The sequence below is a fragment of the Parasteatoda tepidariorum genome, chromosome 8 (assembly GCF_982258835.1).
Source record: "Parasteatoda tepidariorum strain Cologne lab strain chromosome 8, Ptep-v5.0, whole genome shotgun sequence".
NCBI classification, from domain to species: domain Eukaryota; kingdom Metazoa; phylum Arthropoda; class Arachnida; order Araneae; family Theridiidae; genus Parasteatoda; species Parasteatoda tepidariorum.
This window is the reverse complement of record NC_141762.1, coordinates 98,105,933-98,129,343: the sequence shown is the minus strand read 5'-3', so window position 1 is coordinate 98,129,343 and position 23,411 is coordinate 98,105,933. Positions and strand designations below refer to the sequence as shown.

Genomic DNA, 23,411 nt, shown 5'->3' with positions numbered 1-23,411 from the left:
GCTAAACTCGCATACCTGTGGGCCCAATCATTAGACCAAAAGCTATTCAGGCTGATTTTTTTTCCTTTCATTTGCAGATGTCCAATTTCAGTTGAAATATGTAGTTTAGAGAGAAAAGCCAGCAAATCAAAAGAAACAGTTGGCATTGTTAAGAAAAAGTCAGTAAGAATTTTTGAGAAAGCATTAAAGTATTTATACTGCAACTGGAATAAAGAACTGAAACTGTTTCAGAAACTTTACGGGAAAGTAAGAGTTAAAAAACTTAATTTTTGGTCATACACGTGAAGATTTCAAAATTAATAAAACTTGAAAAGGATATTCTTACCTCACATATAGTGTACAGCATTATACAGCTCCATTAACTTCATAACTCTTCCCTATTAGAGAAATAACTACTTTAGTAGAAGCATGGCTCCAAAAAGCAGTCTAAATTGTATTAACAGAATTGCAGTTTGTGTCATTGCAGGGTTTTTAAAAAATTTGATTCGATCTCCAGATTTAAATCCCTGATATTTTGTATGAGATTACATCAAAAATTTTATGATTTAGCAGGATAACGATGAAGAGCCACATCCACTACCATTGTTCGTGGCATATTGTAGCGAGTGTGGCAAGAATTCGAATTCTGCCGCATCACCAAAGATTCACAAATCGAACGTTTTTTAAAAAAAGTTTATTTATCAAGTAAAGTAAAATTTGTTGATAAGCCTTTCAAACACAGGATGGATTTGTTTCTCACCTTGCATATCACCTTACCATTTAATTTATGTGCTATTTTTATTATTCGAGAAAATTTTGTCTCGATTAATAAAAGTAGCGCATAAATTAAAAAAATTACATAAAGAAATAATGGGGTCCATTACTTGAAAAGTGTGTAAAGCGCTGAAAGGTTTGAGCTTGGTATAAAAAAATTCTCATAGTATGTTCGTTAATCTAATCTTGATTATGCTCTTTATATACAGTTGTCCCAAAACTCATGGTACTTACGTTAGGAGATGATAGAACAGAACTAGGCAGAACAGAGCTATAAATCCTCGTACAATGTATGGTCCAAACGTAAGTCGCAACTCACTAGAGAGAGCCCCCCAGCGATCCATAAGAAGGCTGTTCACAGTGCTGTTATGCAGTCAAAAAATTCAAACTTAGAATTTTATGTATTTGGCAGGCATCTTTGCATGGTTATTAAGCAGAACCTTGCCATTATTATATTACGGGAAACGTAAATGAGCTGAGATATTTCCCGCGTGCAAGATTCAGTTCTCGCGTTGATACGATGCACAATTTCGTCACCGTTACAGATGGCGTTCTTACTCACCTGCCACGTCCAGTATTCCGCATGTAACTTCTAGCCGTCTCCTCTAGCCGAGTTTTGGGGCATTCGTTGGAATATCCTTGCATCAGGAACTACGTAACATAGTAAACTTCTTATCGCCAAAACAATATACACCGAAAAGCCATCACATTATGACCACCCTCCATCTATAACAATGGGCTCGCCCAGGTTTTCATGGGGCACATTAGGACCCATAATCCTCATAGAACAATCTCTGACGCCTGTAAGCTACTTGAATATAGTTGCAGACCAGGTTCACCCGTTCATGGCAGCAGTTTTTCCTGCGGGAGATGGTGTTTACCAACAGGATAATGCACCATGTCATAAGGGTCGAATCGTCGAGGAACATTCAAGTGATTTTAAAGTCATGTCTTGGCCCCCAAATTCACCCGACCTTAATCTGGTAGAGCATTTGTGGTCCTACTTGGAAAACCCAATTCGTGCTGCCACGCTACCCCCTCGCAATGTGAGGGAATAGCAGGACCAGTTGGTAAGCGCTAGGTACCAGATACCTCAGGCTACCTATCAGCACCTTGTGGAATCAATACCACTGCTGTTGCTAGCAATTTTGAGGGCTAAAGGTGGTCCTACATGTTATTAGCAGGGTGGTCATAATGCAATGGCTCTTTGGTGTACTATATCAGTTTTTTGACATTCTATTTTACCTTTCATAGCATTGACAATAGAAAAAAATAGTTGTCTAGCCACTTTTCTCGGAATCAATCGTCTATCACTTACGTTGCATTTTCAATTGCTCAGGAGCGAGCAGTCATGGCTCAGGGGATAAAGCGTGTGCTTTTCAATGATGTGAACCGGGTTAATCTCAGCGGTGGTTGATCGATACCAATTCCACATCCGGCTTGCACGGACCACAGTATAGACGTAAAAAATCCTCAGTGATAGATGTATCATGGGTTAGAGTCCCTTTGCCATCAGGCTAACTGTGAGAGGTTTTCGTGGTTTTCCACTTCATGTAGCGCAAATGCGGGTAAGTTCCATCAAAAAGCCACTCACGAAGGCACACTTCTGCCAATACTTACTCTCGGAAATCCATTGTCTTCTGGATTGAGTTTAAAATTCTAAGGATACTGAATTGAACATCAGTAGTCGTAAACCCAAAAATTTGACAGGCCGTTCAACTACGGTTATAAAGTTGCACGACAGAGTAACTGTTTCTATTTGTTCTGCGCTTCTCCGATCAGATGAATGCGTATTCAAATGAGGAGAAGGCGGAGATTCATTACATGTACGTAAATGCAGACGGCATTGCAAGGGAAGCTCAAAGATTTGACCAAAAGCGTTTTCCAACAAGATGTGTCGCTGATGCGAGGATATTTCAGTGAATGTACCAAGCACCTCTGCGAAAAGGGTTTCTCTTTAAGTTGCATGCAGGATACTGGATGTGGGAGGTGTGTACCGTACGAAATTTCGCATCCTATCAGCGAGAGGATTGAATCTAGCACGAGGGAAATGTCTCAGCTTGTTTACGTTTCTCATAATGAGGTGTGGCAAATGCTACGGGATAAAGAAATACATACCTACCATACGCAGAACATTCTTAGCCTAGAACTATCGGATTATCAGACACTTATCAATTTTACCTTGCTGATGATGTCTGTGGACCCAACTCGTTGTTCACAAGTGTTGTTCAGAGACCCTCGTCTACAGCTATCAAATATTGGGCAACTAAAAGCCCGTACGTATTAGGTCCAAGTTTGTTCCAGTAACGTTTTCATTCTAAATGTTTGACCGAATGGTGCACGATCATCTGATTGGGCCATATCTAGTGCCAACACGCCTGGAGAGTTGATTGATTGATTGAATGTAGGGTTTAGTGGCATAAGGTCCAAATGAGGACATGCTGCGCCAAACAATATGGTGAAACTACACCTGGAGAGAGATTCATACCTTGTGCATTTGCGAGAGGTGTTGGCAGAACTATTAACTCGTCTTCCATTACACAACTCATGTGTTTCCAGCCAACACCTCCTAGAAGAAGGAAGGCCTCAGCACGGATCAATTTAGTAGTCCGATGTAACGAAGTTAACTGCGCAGTAGCTGAAAAATAAGAAAGATTTCTATACGTTCAGGGTACTAACCTGCGCAGTGGTTGAAAATACGAAATATCTCATTACGTTTGGACTACTAAGGGATATTTATGGTAATCCGTGCTGAGGCCTGCTCTTTTCTAGCAGGTGTTGTTCCAGCACGACTGGGCATCTACCCATAAATTTGTGGATGTGCGCAACGCCTTAGATATCATGTATCCGGGATGACGAATACGCCGTGGTGGTTCAATCAACTGGCCGTCACCCAATTTTTCATGCCTGAATTTGTTTTCCTGGGGTCATATGAAGCGAGCCTCATCTACGACGATGGTCCCATTGATTTTGTTAAAGACCCTGTTTCCTCTGATATCCGTAGATGCTGACACCACAAGAGAAATACATGCCCAAGTCAATATTCTTGATGGCCCCATCAAAAAATTTTGATTGTTTATGTTGATTTCAGTGCGATTCATGATGGCCCAATATCATTTGATGGTCACCATCAAATGATGTTGGTGACCATCAAATGCAAGCCATGATGTTGGTGATGGTCACCACCAAACTTTCCATTATGCGTTCATGGTTTTTCATGTGCTAAAAAACATCCATCATTTCATGATGGAAAATGATATTTTAATTTTATGGTGGTTAACCATCAAGAGAAGTTTGATTCTCATGGAACAACAATCCATGATGATCCGTGAAGGTTTCAACTGTTCATTTCCATGATGGTTTAATGGGAATTCTTGCTGGTTCTCAGGAATATACCATCAAAACAATTTGTTTTTTTTTTTACGTTGGACCATCATAAATCAGTCCGAATTCCTACATTGAGATGATTGTTGTTCATGATCGTTCCAGCATTTGATTTCTAAGATACTATGAAGGAAATTCGTGATGGTCCATAATGATACAACAAGGCATTTCCGTGATGGTTTAATAATAATTCTTGTTGGTTCGGCATTAATATACCATCAAAGCAATTCGGGATATTCTTATGTTGGCATATCATAAATTAGTCCGAATTCCTACATTGGGGTGATGGTGGTTCATGATCGTCCCAACATTTGATTTCTAAGAAATTATGATGGAAATTTCTGATGGTTCAACATGAACAAACGATAAAAACAAGTTGTTATTCTTATGTTGGACCAGCAAAAATTAGTTAAAATTCCCACATAGAGGTGATGGTTACTTATGTTGTTTATCATAAAAAAATATAGTGGTTTATAATGGAATTATTGATAGTTACCATCAAGATCATGTTGGTCCATCAATGGAAAACTATCAAAATTTTTGACTTAGGTCGTGTTTTCGCCAATTCTTGCATTAATGTTGTCGATTGCAAGTCAGAGCAGTTCTCGTGACGGGTGTTTAACTGTTTAATTTTGTTAAAATTACTTTAATTCATTTTATAATGTTTTTTTTCCATTTCATCTCTGTCTTGTTTTCCATCATTTCGTGAAACCAGCATCTTTCGTACACTATAGGGATTTATGACCATGGATTGCAGGGTGATTTGTGTTTGTATAGTTTTGTTCTATCACCTTCTAACGTATAACCCTCACATAGTATATGCATACATAATGTTAAAAAAAATAATCGATCTATTCACATAGACTTCCAAGAAATCAATATGGATTTTTGATCGCTTTTTGGTTATTTCAATGAAGTTTAAGAAATTTCAAAATTTTGAATATGATGTTATGATACGCGATTTTTGGTTTATCACTTTATTCATAAGATAAAAGCGTGACAGTTTCATTGAAAACCCCACTTTGTTTTTTTTGTGTACCTATTTCTGGTCATTTTCAAAAATACGAGTAGGTACAAAAAATAGGTTCAAGTCAAAATATCCCATTTAAGAAATCACTCTTTTGTTACCCACAATCTGCTGATTTCATCCACGACTCTTTCATATTTCCTTAGTAGCACATTTTAATTGTTTTTGTCCATTTCTGACAGGTTTAGTTCCGATATTTTGATGTACGATTGGATATTAGTATGAGACGCCATTTGAAATTTGAGTGTTCACGTAAACGTGTGAAAATCGCATTTCGAAAGTAAATGTACTGTATTTTAATATCTTTTCAATATTACGATACTCGAATTTTAAAGTAACGACAGTCTAACCAATACCTCCTAGAAAAGAGAAGGCCTCAGCATAGGTTACCATAAACAAGAAATCTTATACTTTAGTAGTCTAAAACGCAATGATATCTTTCGAATGACCACCACTGTGCAGATTTGCTGTCCGAACGCGGTGACATCTTTCTTATTTTTCATCCACTGCGCAGTTTATGTTTGTTACGTCGGACTACTAAATTGATTCGTGCTGCGGCCTTCTTTCTTTTGGAAGTTGTTGGCCTAACAACATTAATTACAGCGTCATGGGTTTTGAAATTCCAGTATTTTTTTTTATCTGAGATTAAGACGCTTTAATTTCGAATCAGAGTGAAACCTACAGGAGCGACCACTTCTATTTACGACCACTTTTGGGAGACACGGAATATTTTCCATAGACTTTTTATTAAAAAAAATCTTTAGGAGAGACCATTAAAACCTTTCCCAGCTTCTCTCTCTCCATGCGTCCGCACCAAATACGGAAAAGGTCAAATAAGGAAATACTAAAAAAATATAAAAACAAAAAGTTTAACTAAGCAAATAAGTAGATTAAAATGTGTTTAAAATATTTGTGGGAGACTTTTATTTAGGGAGCTCTTTTTGACGATACAGCCTCATGTTGCAGACAGAGTGCACTAAAGTCGATGCTATAATATGATTCACTTTTAGAGTTGAACGTTAAATTAGAAAAAGTTATTTTAGAAAATAAAAGCATCTCAAACGAAAAAAAAACCTCTTCTCATCTTTTAAGGCTAGCTAATTTTTATGATATGAAATTAAATGCAGACTAAAACAAAACAAAAAAAATTTAATTTTTTTGATTTAAAGTAGATTTATCATTCATAATTGTTAAATTTGTTTTTACACATTATTATATCAGTTGGGATCATTTTTATAGACGCTAAATTTTATTCACCGATATGTTTTTTCATGACGCCAACAGAAGTGGTATTCCAGCGTCCAGAAAATGGCACTAACTAAAAAATCGTTTGCGAAAAATCATGTACAGTCCGCAAAAAAAGAAAAAGATATCACCCTAAATAACTTTCGTTCTAATGATCGGATTTTCACGAACTAAAAGTCAATCTTAATGGTTCCTGGGGGTGACCTCAAATATGCTAATTAATTAGTGCTAACTATTAATTAAGTTACGAAATCAGACACAAAAACGTACTTTCTCTGAATAAACATGTATTTTTTTTTACATATTTGGATTTTTCATCTTCAAAATAGTCGCAATCTGGGAATTGTGGTCCCCATACTTTGGTCAGGAGAGCGATTCAAAGTTCGTACCCCTTAATGTTAATTTCGCTTTTTGCGTTTTCAGTCATATTTTAAAAACTAATGAAGCAATTCAAAAAAAAAAAAAAATTGCTCCCACTCATAAAACTCATTTACCCAAAGATAATTTCATGAAAAAAATTATTTTTAATAATTATTTACTATTTTTTATTATTTAATTAAAGTGAGGATGAAAAAAAGTTGAATTATAAGGTATGAATTTTTTTATACCATTTTAATCAACATATTTTTCAATTGAAAAATCTAAAGTTTCAACTGTTTTCATTTATTAGAAGATGAGAAAAATTAAAATTAATTAGTTGAAAAAAAATAATTTGGCGACAATGAAGAAATGATTAAGTGGGGCGATAAATATTAAAATGTGATAAACTTACGAGGAACTTAACTTAGCAAGCGTAGCGAAAATTTCATTCATATTTTTTTCGCTAATAATCGTTTGCAAATCTTTTTATTTTTTTAAAACTATAAAATACGATGTTTCTTTTTTAATAGTCTAAAATTCCATCTGTAATTTAGTAAAGAAATTTGGATAAAACATCTTATTGAATAAAATACATTTTATACAACGAATGTCGAGTTTTATAAAAGCATGCTTCTGATAGAATATGATTATACACCAGATTGTGCTTATTTAATGTGATTATTTTTTAGTTTTTAGTTTTTTCATCTCAATAACTGATACAATTTCAATAATATACATACGTATGAATAGATTTGGTCTGAAATATTTATCAATTTCTTGAACATATTTTTTATAAATATTATAAAAAAAATAAAATATTTTTTAAAAAAAATATTTCATATTTTTTATAAATATATTTTCTAAATACGTAGTAAACATATTTAAGCATACTTCACATCATCCCAAATTTCTCAACATCTTATATATCGTTATATAATTTTTTAATCACCTGTCCGGAAGTGTTTTGCAAAACTATTTTACCAACTATTTAATTAAATTTTAACATTTTTAAGAATCTTATTCTTTACCCTACTACGTTTATTATTTCTTCATTAATATACTTATAAATTTTTTAGTACTTTAATTTAGGTTTTCTTTAAAGTGAAGTTCCTTTTTAAATTATAGTCAAGTTTCTTTTTGAAAGAATTATTGTCTTCTAGCTAAGAATAAAACCTTGTTAAGAAATTAAAAACATTCCACTGTTTACAATTATTTAATGCAAAACAGCTGATTATTTACTAAGCATACTATTTTTTTCGAAAAAGGAATATAAATCATTGATAGTCTTTCTCTTGTTTTGTTTCTCGTGACTTCAACATAGATTATCTAAAATAGTGTTGATGCTTTAGAAGTCACTACGAAGAGTCTAAAGATACCGAACATAAAAAGCTGTCGAATACGTAGCCAAAATTTTTAAGCGTCTTAAAATATCTCAGTATCTTAAATGTCGTCCTAACATCTTAGTTGTGAAATTAAATTTTTAATTATCTGACCACGCGTGATTCAATAATTATTTCATTATATCTTTTACTCTTTCTTTATGACTACATGTAGATTTTTTTTCCGGATAATATGCTAAACTATTTTGTTTAATTTTTTTCTCTAGCACGATTCCCAAGATATTATTGTAGTATAATTTGTTATCAGAAGAAATGCCTTATTTTGTTGAGCAGGAAATAATAAAAATTGAAATTTGTAAGAAGATTCTGAAGCCGTGCCAATTTTAGAACCATCTGATTTTTTTAAAAAAAATGCAATAAAAAATTCGCAATTTCCGATCTTATTTTGATTAAAAATTAAAAAAAAAACGCGTGCAAGAAGGCTAACATATTTTTTTCAGAAATTGCGAAAACCAATTTTTCCTATATTTCGTCAAAAGAGAATAAGAATGATATTGCTCCAAGGGACCTACTCAATAATTTCGCTATTTCCAGAATGAAATCTGTTTGATCGAAACATATTTCTTTGAAAATTAAAACGAGAAAATAATTAATTTTATTATTTATCTAAGCTTATTCCATTTATTTATTGATAGCGGTATCAAGGTCAAGGATATGCGATGGAAGCCCCGTTTTCTATTATACTATAAATACATTAAATCACGTAGCTTGAATATTTTATTTTAAGCAAATTATTTAATAATTTTAAGCAAATAAGGGTGTAAAAATAAACTCGATCAAAATACTCCGAAAGTATACCCTAAAATATATGTAGAATAAATTTTGGAATGGATATATAAAAAATATCTTTTCAAACAACTTCGAGTAGGACGGAAACGCAAACTTTTTTGAAATAGTTGCCCTAGAAACTATTTAATTTCGATTCCTGGTGCTAGGGGACATTCCATTTTCACATTCGACTTTTGAAATTTAAAGCTTGCAGCAAAAAAAGAAAAAATTCATTAATTTTTTTACAAAGTAGTGAATTATTATTTTTTTCAATCAAAGAACCTGTGCCTATAGCTTATGTAAAACTTATTTTAATATCGAGTGAAATAGTTTAATATGTTGTGTAACTAAATAGATAATCCTAATAAACTGAATCGAAAATATTAAAACTTCATTGATTTAAAAAATAATTGATGATAATAAAAATAGACATGTTTTGAGTGTCTAATAATAAAAGTCACAAGTTATTCTAGCTTGACAAGTTTTGAGAATGGGCGATTATATAACGCTCGAAACATGTCGACTTTTACTTCCCTCTTCATATTTTTTGAGGCCTGGTGAGTTTTTATCATCAATTATACCGTTTTACATTTGAGTCTTGATCATTATTTTGATAAGGATTTTACGCTCGCTAAAGTAAACATAAGCATTTCTATATTTTAACAGGATTTATGTGGTCTTTAAAAACGTAATAGCATCAATATTGTAAAAGTTATATTTAACTTAAAAATTAAAATTTTGAGACCAGATATTTTGAGTTAATGAAATTAAATATTTTATCTTTTAGGTTTTTGTGCCCCCATTTCAGTATCTTAAGAGCTCTGCTTAAAAAGAGAGTATCAGATATATATATAAAAAAACAAAAATAATCATAGTAGCAGTATTAGGGGGTAAATGTAGCTTATCGTTATTGAAGAATATGCTGTGCGACATTTTATGGTGAATTTGCGAACGTAGGTTTCAGAATGTATCGAAATATAGAGATGCTATTTGCTAATCATCTTTAACCAGAGAAAACCATGCAACCTAAATATCTAGCAGAATGAAGCGATTTTCTAAACAATGAATCATACAATATGCAACATATTATTTCAATATCTTATTCTTAAATATAACATGTTTCAATGTTTTTAAAATGCCACTAAACATTCAGAAATTCCTTGAGTTATAGAAAAAAGAAATATCGTAAATTACAGAAAACCTTGTGAATGTGTATTAGAATTACTATACAATCTACATTTTATTTTTCAAGCACTTTTTGTTTCATCAAACTTTCTTGCCTAGAAGACTCGATTAAATCTGTGAAAAATGATTATCCTTAAAATTTTGTATATAGCTATAATAAGTTATGTTAATTTGATTTTAGTATGAAATCCTCGAATAAATGTAGCAGAAACAACATATCTAAATAATATCAGATAAAAAGTTCATGTATTTTAATTCTAAAAACTTAAAAAATCATAAATAATTTATAAATCAATTCAAATTTTCTTTTCAAAGGAGATTTAAACATCTTTTTTTGCTTTTTGGACAGAAATCAGCTTAAAAATTGTCTATTGCCTAGAAACTTCGAGATATTTTCTATTAACAATTAATTAAACCTCTCCCAGCAATCACAGAACATTATTTCATTTTTTTTACATTCTGAGTTCTTTTACTAGGTTGCCTAGCAACCTAGTAAAATTAAGCATTAAGCTTTTGAATTAGTCAATGGGTTATCTTAAAATATTCATTTGCGCTGGCGACTTTTTTTGGCGGTTTTCTGGACTATCGCCAAATATATAAACCTTTATTGCTACCCAATTTACGACCCAATTTTTTCAAAATTTTGTCTACCCCCCCCCTAATTCAAGTGTCTAGATTCCAATTATGTAAAAAAAATGTATGTTTATTCAGAGAAAGTACATTTTTGTGTCTGATTTCGTAACTTAATTAATAGTTAGCACTAATTAATTAGCATATTTGAGGTCACCCCCGGGAACCATTAAGATTGACTTTTAGTTCGTGAAAATCCGATCATTAGAACGAAAGTTATTCAGGGTGATATCTTTTTTTTTGCGGACTGTACCTTCGATGACAATTTTGAAATCAATGGAGGTAACCTCTAAGAATGAAGAACCTCCATCAACGACCATTTTACTGTGGAACGGAGAGTGGTCGCTTCCAAGAGGTTTTACTGTATGGAATAATTAATTACTCTGACGCATTGTATTTGTGTCATACAATAATAATTTAACGTCATTTACTGATAGATTTTTAATTCATTTTCTACCTTTTTTGTGATAAGATTCCGATATATGATGATATTACGACACGCGATTAAGAATTTGAATTATCACTTTTTGATATTGCTCACGACGGTTTTAATACGCATTGAAATCCGTTTCTGTGTATTTTTCAGGAATTTATGCATTACTTTTCCACCATTTCCACATGATTTTCGAAATTTGATATTTATATATAAATTTGATCAATATGGGACAAATTACCAACTTTTAACAATTTTTCTTAAATTACAAAAATTTTTCTTAAATTAATCTTTTTATGAAGTTGCAAATTTTTTGAAAATCGTCACTTTTGAGCTATTTCTTTTTTAAAAATAATAGCCATAGTCGCCTCACCTCGAACTTAGTAGCAAACAGTTCCATTTTAGTTGCTATCAGTGGCATTATCTTCCCTCTTAAGAAACTAAAGGCAAAACCTGAAATTGCAAAGAAAATAGTTATAAATCGAATATTATAATAAGTATTTCAAAGCGCACAATTTAAAAAAAATTGCCCAAAGAAAGTGAGAAAGAGGGTAATTCAAAAGAGACATAGATAAGTTCTCACTATATTTCATCAGAATTTTTGATTTTTGTCTGACAGGCTAACAAAAATTGGGTGGGTTAACGATTTCCTATAAAAGTCTAACATTAGAAGAGAAAATTCTAATTCTTAGTTTTTTGGTTAAAAATAAACTTAAACTATTTTCATATTTTTTTCCTCCATGGAGTGACTGTTAAGAAACAAAGAGGTATTGTTCAAAGGATAATTTTAATAGTGTTTTCCAGGTAAAAAAATTAAGCTGAAACTTTATTTGGCCATAATTGTTTTTCAGTGGAAAAGTTAACGATTTTTTTGGGGGAGGGGGGGGGGAGACAAAATTCAGACAACTCTCTTTACTTGTTTTGTAACCTATTCTTGGTTAGAATTTTTTTTTTACGGGTTAAGGTTTAGAGGGCTTGTTTACTGGTTAAAAAGTACCTAATATTTGTCTTAATCATTATTTTTAGCAGGTGGGGTAACGATTTCTGAGCATGGACTAACAGCGGTAGAATGGAAATGTTTCGTTTTTTGTTAAAATTTCAGTCAACTTGTTTCGTTGTTAAGTTTAAGTGGGCTAACAATTTCTTTAATTAGGTGTACAATACGGTATGGTTTTAATATTTTAAATAAAAAAAAAACGCTTAGATTAATCAAATGTGTACAAAATGCTGATTTGGCCATTATTGTTTTTCAATAGGTTATCTACAGCGGACATTTTTTATTATTACAGCGGTCATAATATTGACCAAACTTTAAAGGCAACATTAAAAGTTTCAGTTTTTAATCAATAATTAGCTAAAACTTATTTTAGTTCTGAAAAGTTTTGGTGATCGAAAGTGAGCTCACGATTTCCTGCAAAAGGCTAACGTTTTCAGACACAAACTCTAACTTCTGATTTTTGTTGTTGTTGTTGTTGAAAACCAGTTTTTGTTGTAGCTTTTTTTGGGTTGGGGGGGGAGGGGAGAGGGTTGGCTGAAAAAACTCTTTAGTGGGTAAACATGAGAGGCTCAATAGGCTAAAAATTCTCAATAAAATTTGTAAACGTGGTTGTAAGATTAGTTGTGTTAATTCGCTGACGAAACATTTTCGTGCACAAACATGGGATTACGGAATGGTACTACGTGGGGAAAATTTGAGTTTCCTTTCAAAGTGTCAGATTTTTTTAAAAAAAACTAAAAGATATTTTGGCCCTAATTTTCATTCTGGAAGTTTTTTTTAAGCAATTTTATACAACGGGCTAACATTTCAGGGCATAACTCAAACTTGTGGTTCAGTGGACAAAAATTCTGTTAAATTTTTTTAGGCATAAAATTTTGGAAAAACTGTTTGATGGGTTAACGATATCCTATACAAAGCTTAACATTTTGAGGCATAATTCATTCGTGATTTCTGGGTCAAAATGGACTGATCTTTAGAGGTAAAATTCAAACTAGGTCATTGGTTTATAATTCAAAAATTTGCTTAGCCCCTTCCCTCTCTTTCATGTCAAAATCAAAGGGTGAGCTTTCGTCTCCCATTTCTCGTGCCCGTGATACTTCCGGGATAGAGCTGTCAAAAGTAAAGCACCAAAATGGTTTAAACATATCGGTCTGTTGTGTCCGAATTTTTTTAATTCTTTTATTACACACAAGATGGCTGCACCAGATTGTATTTAAAGTAACAGCTTATTTTAAACGTGATTTCAGCACTAACCATATATACGTATTTCGTTCACTTAGCTCATGCATCTGATGGGTTAAAAAGGAAAACACGTAAAAAGATAACATACAGGATTGTGTAGATTTTCTTTTGTTGTTTGATATAGTTCCAGATGCCGATGTGTAATATGTTCTCTTGTTTATTTGATCAATGCTACAACCGTAACTTTTCCTTAAGGGTTAACTGAGGAAGAAGTTTAGCTGGACAACGATCTTCCTCTATGTGCTTAAATATCGCAGAAAGATTTCAAATGTTGCTTCAAATCAAAATTCTTAATTCTCAAACTTAATTTATTTATGTGAAGTTGGATACAGAATGTTTTGCCGTAACTTTTCGGCATTTGTAACAGCAAAAATTGTTAGGTTAACGATTCTATATTAACTGTTTACATTTCGAGAAAAATTTCAACACGTTGTTGTTTGGTCGAAAGTTAATGAAAACCTTTTTTGACCATCCCTTTTTGTTAGATATGGTCAAAACGGTTTGATTTCGAGCTTAAATTCAAACTTTTATCTTTCTAAATCATACAGCGGTCAAAACTTGTATAGACCGAAAATTTTAAAGCGTGTGTTAGCAATTTCCTACAAGACGCCTACTTCTGACGTGAAGTTCTGTCTTGTGTTTTCTAGGTCAGAATTTAGCTAAAACTTGTTTTGACTATAACCTTTATTTTGTACGATGGCCAACAAAATGTTTTGGAAGCTAAAAACACACCAACGTTCATCTGCTTCCTTTAAACATTTTATAAAATATTTTTGCTACACATTTTAAGACAAACTTTATATTAAATTAACATAATACGTCAAAAATTTGCCGAGACTATCTCAATTTTTATAAGTTGAACGCGATATAACTTTTTAGAGCATAGAAAAGTTGCTTTTTAAAAATTTTTATAGTATTTTATTTCAGCCGTGACGGTTCACGGGTTAGAGCGATCGCCTTCCAATGAGGTGAACCAGGTTCGAATCTCAGCGACAGCTGGTCGATTCGAATTCCGCATCCGGCTTGCGCTGACCACAGTGCTGGCGTAAAATATTTTCAGTGGTAGACGGATCATAGGTTAGAGTCCCTTTGCTGTCAAGCTAACCGAGGGGAGGTTTTCGTGTTTTCCCTCCCCATGTGACGTCCATTCGAGTTAGTTCCATCAAAAAGTCCTCCACGAAGGCAAATTCCTCCCAATTCTTGATCCAGGAGTTCCCTTGCCTTCTTGATTGGGTTCAAAATGACAAGGCTACGTAGCTGAGCATTGGTAGGCGTAAAATTAAAATTAGGTCGGCTGTTCAACGATGGTTATAAATTAAAATAAAAAATTACTGCTAAAGCATTGATTGGTCTGAAATTAAATCACCATATAATACTTAAAGAAATATAAACACAGGGTGTTTCATATTGAATGGGACAAAAAGAATAGCGCAGTGTGACTGCAGTAATGGATTTATTCAGCCGAAACAAATTTATTCTGCAACTACAATTATACAAGTTTTATTTGGCAACAGGGAAAAATCATCGAATGACGAACTCGCCGCTAGAGGCGCTGTTAAACAAAATGTCGTCCATTCAGGAGAAAGCGTACTGCGTTTTCGAATATGCCAAAACCTCCTCGGTAACTGTTGTGCAAGGACATTTTCGTACGAAATTTCGTAAAGAACCACCGCATCGGCATAACATAAGCAGGTGGGTGAAGCAGTTCCAGGATACCGGGTGCTTATGCAAGAACAAAAGCCGAGGACGAAAAGAAACAAAACCCGAAGTGGTTGAAAGAATTCGTGATTCGTTTTTACGCAGTCCCTCAAAATCAACGCGACGTGCAGGAGCAGAACTGGCTGTCCCTCACATAACGGTGTGGCGTGTTTTACGGAAGCGTCTCCAATTCAAGCCGTACAGATATCAGATGGTACAAGGCTTTAAAACCTACTGACAAACCGTTGCGTAAGAATTTCTGTGGGAAATTTCAGGAAAAGCTCGACGTGAATGGTTTTGAGAACATACTGGTGTTTACCGACAAAGCCACGTTCCACTTATGTGGCAAAGTTAATCGTCATAATTTGCGATTTTGGGGCATGAAAAATGCCCATGTAACATTAGAACATCAGCGTGATTCTCCCAAGGTGAACGTTTTCTGCGCTTTATCAAGCAGTTGTGTTTTTGGTTCATTTTTCTCTGCTGAAAAATCGATTAATAGGGACATTTACCAAGACATGCTCTTTGAGTGGTTGCTCCCCCAGCTGGAAGAAGCTGTTCCTGATTTAATTTTGCAGCAAGATGGTGCTCCCCACATTGGAATAACAACGTACGTGAGTTCCTGAAGGAACGTCTACCCCATCGCTGGATTGGCCGTGCTAGGCCACAGGATTTGACATGTCTTCATTGGCCGACAGGTTCACCAGATCTAACGCCCTGTGATCTTCTTCTCCGGAGTTTCGTTAAAGACAAGGTGTTTGTGCCTCCACTTCCTCAGGACTTAGAGGAACTGAAGCAGCGGATAACTGCAGTGTTGAACTCCATCACAGGGGATATGCTATCACGAGTGTGGCAGGAGCTTGATTACCGTGTAGACATTTGTCGTGGCACCGGAGGGGCACATATTGAACACCTGTAGAAACTTGAATAAATCTAGTTTTGAGGTAAATTTGAATTTTCTAAATATATTAATTATAACGTTTACAATCATGTTTTCTTTTTATCCCATTCAATATGAAACACCCTGTATTATATCCCCTTACCGCCAGGCTAACCGTGGGTGGTTTTCATGGTCTTCCTCACCATGTAATGCAAATGCGGGTATAGTTTCATAAAAAAAACCCTCCACGATAGCAAATTTTCTTCCAATGCTTCATCCAAGAGTTCCCTTGTCTTCTGTATTAGGTTCAAAATTACAAGGCTACGGAGTTGAATCTTGGTAGTCGTAACCCCCCCCCCCCAAAAAAAAAAAAAAAAACTGGTTGGCTGTTCAACGACAGTTATAAAACAAATTTTTTAATTTATTAATTAAAATGTGCAGGACCAGTTTTTGGGGTAAATAATTTCCAAGATTCAATTTCTCTGACGGATCTGATGTATCGAATAATAATAATTAGTTTTTATAAAGAAGTTGCAATTAATATATCCACTGTAAAAGAGATTTTGCTTGTTACGGAAGAAAGTCTGAGGACGGATATAACAACGCCTGCTTGAGAAAAAATCCTGATTTTCGCAGTAGCTGTGACGTCAGGAGCTATAAGAGACGATGAATATCTTTATTCGTATCTCCTTCTAGAATTCTGTTAATTCCCTAGAACAATCCTTTTTTTTTAATACAATGGATTGCCTTGATAAATTTGGTTATTTTTTTAATTTCATTTTATCTATCTCAAATCTTTAATTTAGTTTAAGAACGAAATTTACCAATGAAAGGAAAAAGTTTTTGTAGTGTTGTTTGTGTTGAATAAATAAGATGTATGTTTATTTGGATAATGTTTATTTGGATTGTAAGAATCAAATGCACTACGATAAAAAATTCTCAAACTTTTAAGTATTGAAGTATCGTGCTAAAGTCTGTACACATGCATCAAATTTGATTAAATCTGTTAATGTAACATGTGATAAAAATGTCTTTTTATATTACATTAAAAATAAGCAGTTAAGGTGACAAACAACTTTTAAATAAGCAAAAGTTTGCCAAAAATTCAAATTTTCACTTTTTATAGTTTCGAAACCTAGGCATTTAACTGAACATTAAAAAAAAATTCTTGAATTAGAGCTAAATTGATGAAGTTATGGCCATTTCTGTTTTGACCATGCCCCTTTGGCGCCTTGCAATGAAAAAGTAGTAGTCATTTTTCTCAAAATGTCTTTTTCGACAAATTGACAAATTTCAAACTCTTCCGGCGAAATTAATTTTTATTCTATTAACCTGAGAATTTGATGCTATATATTTATGAATATTATTAACATTTGGTTGGAAAAGTTTTTTGAATTAAGTAAATAGTATTATTTTTATACATTATATTTTATAGCGGTAAGTTGATTTTTTTTTTCAAAAATGCTGGTTTTTTTCTGCTTTTTTACTGTTATTGTTTCAATAATTAAAATTAAAAAAGTACTCCCAGCAAATTTTTTATATTAGCTAACATGTAAGAATTTTGTCATTCTAACAAAATTTCAGATGTGAAGAATAGTATAAAAAAAAACATTAAAAATTCAAAATTTTCCTTTAATTTCTGAAATTTTAAAATATTTTTTTGAAATTTTGTATCAAAGTTGTTTTTAACAATGTATACTGAGAATTTCAAACAAATCCCTTGAAAATTTCTAAAAATATTTTTGAAAGTCCTTTGTCTCCTTAAGTGCAGATATTTTCTAATATGCAAATTCTGGGCCGAACACTTGGAAATTTTCCTCTCATTTTTAGCATTCAAACTTTTGCGGATATTTCATTACTCCTTTAGGAAATTAAAAAAAGTTTGCTATCTTATGACCTTACACAAACATGTTTGAAAGAAAACACTTTTTTATGTCAAAAATTACTTGCAAAATTTCCGAGATATGTTAACACTACCGAGGGGGAGGGTTATTAAACGTAACTCCCTGTACTATCCCTATAACACAGTTAAACATTTCGGTATATTACCTGCAAAAATTACGTCCTTATTTTTTAAAGAAAAATCTTTTATCTTTGACAAAAACGCAATAATAATTTTGGAAATATATGTCTTTAATTTTAAAGATGAATTAAAACTCTATTTTGTCTGAAAAAAGTAGCGCGTAGTTTTTCATCAACAGTGTCACACGATCAACCACGTGGTAAATGATTAACTAATAGATATTTAAGGAGTCAAGAATATTAGAATTACCGCTCATTTAAAAAGAACTCCAATCCTAGACGTGTGAACGGGGAGTCATCCCTTCATATAGTCTTTCTAAATTTCTGTTTCCAACCTGTAAAAAAATAAGAAACTATTTAAAAAAATATACATTTTGTTAATTTTCTTCCTTTAAAAAATTAAAAGTAATACTTTTAAATTCATTTATTTATTATTATCTAAAAGTACCTTCAGTCCAATAGGTTGATCTGAAAAAGTGTAAAATATCATTAAGTTTTATTATGATATTTTAAACTTTTTCCGTTTGCTGCATTGCAATAAATAAAAAAATTTAGGAAAAGGATTGAATTTATTTTTAGTTACACAGCAATGTCATGAAAATAAACTATTTCAATAATCTGAACGAGTAGTTGTATCAAGGAATATACATAGGGAAAGAAGTCCAGCCTTCATTGACATAATGTAAACTAGTTCCCCAATGTTAGGTGCCTTCTTGTGTATAAAAGAGAAAACACCATTTAGGAGTACAGCAGCACTTTTTGAAACGGGTTTGCACCCTCCTCTCCTCCTAACCAATACTGGGAATGGTAAAGTATTGTAGTGAAAAAGAAAAGTTTTTCTTCTTTTTTTTCGTTGGTTTGTTCTGTATTTTTACACTATTGATAAACAGTACCGTACTATTAAGATTTTTCTTCAAAAATACATTTATATCACCCATGTTAATTAAATGTGCTAACACATTTTAACATTGAAATTTTAACATGGAAATTAAGCATAGAAAGAAAGAATAAAATAGCAGTTTTAGATAAGCAACGTACCCAACTATGCATGTACAGTTGTACAGCAACATAAATTGCGAAGCTCAATTTATCCCCCTGACCAACGTTGCATCAATGAACAGTTTTCCTTTTCTTTTGAAAATTCATCATGAAGATAAGAGAATCAAAATAATGCACCCTCGGTGGTCGGAAGTAGCGTGCTACAAGTAGTGCAACTACTGCAGTCACTACTTTTTTTCGTAGTTTGTAGTGTAGTGCGCTACTTCTTAAAAAAAGAAGTAGTGTAGCGCGTAGTGCGATACAAAAAAAAAACAGTAGTTTGTAGCTATTTCTACCAACTTCTTTTAAAGTTTATTTTATTTTATAACCGTCACTGAACAGTCGATCCAAATTTTTGGGTTTACGACTGCGAATGTTCAACGTCGTAGCTTTGAAATTTTGAACCCGATCCAAAATGCAAGGGAACTCCTGAACTAAGTACTGGTAGAAATTTCCTTCGTGGAGAACCTTTTGGTGGAACTAACCCGCATTTGCTTTACATGGAGAGGAAAACCCAGAAAATCTCTCACGATTAGCCTAATGATAAGGGGGCTCTAACCCATGACTCGTCTATCATTGAGGATATTTTACGTCAGAACTGCGGACGGTGCAAGCCAGATGCGGAATTCATATCGACTAGCCATCGCTGGGATTCGAACCCAGTTCATCTTATTAGCAGGCGAACGCTCTATTCTCCGAAATTTTTTTTTGTCAGATGCTCTAGACTCTAGAGCAAGTTTTTTCTTCATTTTTGCTGGCAGCAGTTATTTCCTTCATGTTCTTAAGTTATTTTTTTCATTATCATTAGAAATCTTGTAAACAAATGAATCTTTGGAAATCGAATCAGTAAGATTGAGTCCTATAACGTGAAGATCCGATCATTAGATATAAAGTTACTTTGGGTGTTCCATTTTTTAAAATTATTTTGCGCATTGTACTTTTTTTTTTGGAGGACATAAAAAAAGATTTAATCACTTATATCTCAAATATTTGATAATTTCTGATCATTTCTTTGATTAAATATTCACTGTCAAGAAGAGCATAGAGTTTAAAGGTCAAAAGAATAAATTCGTAAAAAGTGCTTTAGATTAAATTACTATCTCATATAAAGATGAATTAACATTTCTTAATAACTTCTCATGCTTAACAAAGCCAATTTTTTATTCAAAATCATTTTTAACATTTGTGCTAATTATGCTCTTCAGTAAAATATTTATGTTTTCTGAAAGTAGTAAAATAGTAACTATATTTCAAAAGGTAAGAAAAGCAGTTGTAGTTAACTACAATTGTAATAAAGTAGTTGAAATTAACTACAAAGCGAATGTAGTTTTACCGACCACTGTGTACCCTTTTATTCTGAAGCCGGCTCATATTACTGAATGGAATATTCTTGTTTGCTTCGATAAATTGACACTGCCATTGTCAATATTGCTTTGGACTTGTTTCCGTCTATGACCTTTCAAAATGTACAAGGAATTAATTCTGCCTCTGATTTACACTAATAATATATTGCCTCATCTTCTAGAATTTCTAGAACTACAGATGTATCAACTTTTTCGAAACATAAAACTATTCTGTTGGTATTTTTTTCGGTCATTCTGTCTAGAGTCAGTTTTTTAATCAGTTATTGAAAAGAGCTAACCTATTTTCTTTTTCTTGAGCTTTTCAATGTAACATTTTACATATACAATTGAAGTCTTCAGCCTGAAATCTAGGAGCTTCTTTTATTTGATTTTATTATTAAATATTTTAACTGAAACTACTGTTTTTTTTATCATGCGTTTTAATATTTACTTGCAATAGTTTTTATTCACATTTTATACTTTGATTAAATTATCCTTTTTTAAAAAAAAAAATAAACTGTGACATCTGTGACATCAATAAACTGATACTAAGCATTTGAAATAAATTGATTCATTTGGAGGTAAGCAAATATTTGCATTAATTCAATATTTGTATTTATACTTTGCATGCAATATTTGCATTGGGCTATAAATTGATTTATTTAATAAGTTAGACTTAAATGTACAGTCCGCAAAAGAAAAACGAATCACCCTGAATAACTTTCGTTCTAATGATCGGATTTTCACGAACTAAGTGTCAATCTTAATGGTTCCTGGGGGTGACCTCAAATATGCTAACTAATTAGTGCTAACTATTAATTAAGTTACGAAATCAGACACAAAAACGCACTTTCTCTGAATAAACATGCATTTTTTTTACATATTTGGATTTCTTATCTTCAAAATATAGGGGGTAGCCGCAATCTGGGAAATGTGGTCCCCATAGTTTGGTCAGGAGAGCGATTCAAAGTTCGTACCCTTTAATGTTAATTTCGCGTTTTGCGTTTTCAGTCATATTTTCAAAACTAATGAAGCAATTCAAAAAAAAAAAATTGCACCCACTCATAAAACTCATTTACCCAAAGACAATTTCATGAAAAAAATAATTTTTAGTAATTAATTATTATTTTTTATTAATTAATTAAATTGAGGATGCAATTCGACTCCTCATATTAATTCTAATCACCCTAATTGTCTGAACATTTTTGCATTTCATACTTCAGTTTTGCACGCAATTAACACTTACAACCTTCCAACTTTACTTAATCTCCGAACTTACCATCCTTCGCTCGTATAACGTTAACAGTTGATTTAATCGCTTCTATAGTGGATTCATCTTGGCTAAACTCACAAGATCTAAACGTTCCTCTTCTTCAAATCTTTACAGAGATCCTTCCTTAAGAATTTAACAGTTTTTTTCCCGTTCGTTATAAAATTGCTAACATCCTTTCCTGTTTCGGTTTTAAAGTAATTTTTAGGCCTGTTAACAAAAGCCAAATTTAGGTCAATTGAAGATCCTATTAGCTTTGATGATCACTGCGACATTTACTACATTCATTGTCAGTTGATCATCGACCCCTACATAATTTTTCGAAATCTCCATCGACCCCATAAAAGTAATTTTCTGTTAATTAAAATAAAACTCTATTAGATACTGTGTTTGTACATTTATTTTATGATTTTGAGCATTTATTAAAGTAATAGTACATAGTGTAACAATAGTTTTATGAAAAATATATTAATGTTGAAATATAAATACCTTAATATTTATGAAATAGTAAGTAATTATAAGTAAGTAGAAATAATAAGTAAAGTAACTACGGATTTATTGCTTCTTAATCAATGACATGGGTGTGCCTGTTTTTTTTCCCTGCAAGGTTCGTTATATTGGGTTCAAATTTGGTCAATTTTAATCTTAAATTCCCTCGAAACTCCACATTTAATTTATTTCTGTTCTTAGTTAAGATTGGATTTACGGGACTGAAACCGGCTTCAACCATATAGGAACTTGGAAATGCTATCATAAATCGCTGAGCTATTTCGTAAAGTCTTACATATTTTTGCATTATATTTATATTTGTCCAAAATTTGCTTTTTGTTAAATTTTTAAAAAGCGTCTTTGTTTCAAATCCCCATAATAATTCAGCAAGCTCATCTTGCAGGTTGATGTCCACGTTTTCAATTTGAGCAGAAAATGGCACAATAATCCAGTCAGGGACGTCAATGTTTTCCAAATCAACAAAACGCAGTTTAAAATCGTCGCTCAATTTTTGAAGATTACCTGTATATATTTCCAAGTCTTCTTTTTTTATTTCTAATTGTCACATATCTGAAAAATACTGATAATCCCTCGACCAATCGACCCTTCCGGTTCGGATAGACCCCCATTCGACCCCCTGGCTCAGATCGACTCCCGCTTATGTTAAATAGACCCCTGGGGGTCTACATAGACCACTTTGGCGACCTCTGGGTTAGAGTCACCTTGTCATCAGGCAAACCGTGGGTGGTTCTCGTAGTCTTCCTCTCCATGTAAAGCAAATGCGGGTTAGTTCCATCAAAAAGTCCTCCACGGAAGCAAATTTCTCCCAATACTTGATCCAGGAGTTTTCTTGTCTGCTGGATTGGGTTCAAAATTACAAAGCTACGTAGTTGAACATTAGTAGTCGTAAACTCCAAAATTGGATCGGCATCGGCTGTTCAACGATGGTTATAAAATAAACATCAAAAGTAGTTGCTAGAAAGCGCAACAAACTACTGTTTTTTTTTGTATCACACTACAAACTACGACGGTTATGAAATAAAATTAAAATGAATGCTCATTCCCTTGTTAAAAATATTAGATCCTCACCACCTCCCCATAATGAGTGGAAAAGCATTTTTACCTTGATTTGTCCTTCTCGGCCACTGTTGTTTTTCTTGTTCTGTGGATTTTTTTATCTCTCTCGTCTAGAGTGGTTTTTTCTAGCTTTGTTTCTCAACTTTATTTTTTCCACTTTTCATAGAAAT

General features: G+C 32.9%; 1 long non-coding RNA gene across 1 annotated transcript in view; it reads right to left on the bottom strand.

Annotated features, from left to right (window-relative positions):
- The window catches only part of LOC107457508 (uncharacterized), a 75,719-nt gene that overhangs the window by 12,557 nt on the left and 39,751 nt on the right, over positions 1-23,411 (bottom strand). The window contains exons 4-6 of the long non-coding RNA XR_015435970.1: positions 18,275-18,359; positions 11,559-11,638; positions 326-377 (exon numbers count right to left, since the gene is read on the bottom strand). This is a non-coding gene — a long non-coding RNA (uncharacterized LOC107457508). The remainder of the gene's footprint in view (positions 1-325; positions 378-11,558; positions 11,639-18,274; positions 18,360-23,411) is intronic.